A 1,825-nucleotide genomic window follows, 5' to 3' on the forward strand; every position below is an offset into this window, starting at 1 on the left:
TCCACACGCCGCACCTCCTCCCCGCCTCATGTTTGCCACTGCTAGACCTGCCGGCATCCACACTACACACGTCGCACCTCCTCCAAGCCTCATGCTTGCCACTGCCAGATCCGCCCGCATCCACGTTCCACGCGCTGCACCTCCTCCCCACCTTATGCTTGCTGCTGCCAGACCCGCCCTCCCACATTCACGCTGCACCTCCTCCCCACCTCACGCTTGCCGCTGCCAGACCCGCCCGCATCCACGCTCCACAAGCCGCACCTCCTCCCCGCCTCATGCACATCCCCACATCCACAATCGGCACAGGGACATGGGGAGAAGAAGAAGTAAGGAGGAGGAGCAGGCATGAGGGGATGACAGCCGCCGACAGACAGTCCCGATCTCAGAAGCAAGTTGCTGGAAGACTGCTCAGGTAAGCCTGCACTTCCTTCCCCCCCACATGGTGCTCTATAATGTATTGCTGGGATAGTGGGATTTGTAGTCCTCTATAGCTGATGGTACATTGTGCTGTACTGTGTATTATACAGAGCAATATACCATCAGCCATAGAGGACTACAAATCCCAGCAATACATTATACACTGTATGTTTAATGTATTGCTGGGATTTGTTGTATCTCTATATAGCTGGTGGTATTCTGCATTGCGCTGCATAGAGGACTACAAAACCCAGCAATAATGCATTATACAGCGCAATGCAGAAGTCCACCAGCTATAGAGGACTACAAAACCCAGCAATACATTATACAGCACATTGCAGAATACCACCAGCTATAATGTACTATTGCTGGGATTTATAGTCCTCTATAGCTGATGCTGTTCTGCATTGTTGTATAATGGTATTGCTGGGAATTGTAGTTCTCTATAGCTGTTGGTAGTCATTATTGCTGGGATTTATAGTCCTCTATAGCTGATGGTATTCTGCTTTGTTGTGTAATGTATTGCTTGGAATTGTCGTTCTCTACAGCCAATGCCATTCTGCAATGCTGTACAATGTATTTCTGAGTTAGTGGCAGAGCTACCAGGGTCGCAGCAGTCATGCACGCGCACAGCCCTTACGAGGCATCTCTCCACTACCAGTGTGCTTTACATTTCCTAAACCGATAGATACATTCACACTACTGTTACATGGATGGCAAAAGTGGCAGACAGGGGCGGGGAGAAGGCGGGGAAGAGGGAGAGAAGGAGGGGGGCCAAGTTGCTGCACCATGGGCCTCTGGGTTGTATTTGCCCCCTGGGCTAAAAGTTGCCAGTCAGCCCCTGGGTAGAATTATAGATTTATCTCTTGAATATAGGTTCTATTTAATACAAGAGAGTACTCTACTAGCTTTGTTAGCTGCAGATTGGCATTGAAGGATGTTGCTAACTCTGTGATCTACAAGGACCCCCAAATCTTTTCCCATCACAGATTCACCCAGAGAAACATTTTTCAATGTTAAAGGAGAATAGAAGCCTTTTTTTGGCATATATCTACTGCTATTAAGCAGTAGATATATGACCCAACATAAAAAAAAGGTGGCAAATACCAACAAACCTGTTTTAGCAGCGCTCACTCATGTTGTAGAAGTCCTGACTCCTGAACGCTGGGAAAGAGGAAGTGTGGGCGGGCGTATGCGCAGTACAGATCGCCGGAAAGCACCCCTGACACTGAACGGACGCAGCCAGGCAGCCGGGAGCGCGCACACACAACAGACTCCTTGGGACCCGAGGAGTCTGCGCTGGATCAGAGACCGGCACCTGCGCTGGAAGGACTTTGAAAAACAAGTGGAAGGAAGAAGCTGTTCGGATCAAGAGACATCAAACAAGGTAAGTCCTTAAACCAGTTCC

The sequence above is a fragment of the Nanorana parkeri genome, unplaced genomic scaffold, assembly GCF_000935625.1.
Source record: "Nanorana parkeri isolate BGI_ZX_2015 unplaced genomic scaffold, ASM93562v1 scaffold205, whole genome shotgun sequence".
NCBI lineage: Eukaryota > Metazoa > Chordata > Amphibia > Anura > Dicroglossidae > Nanorana > Nanorana parkeri.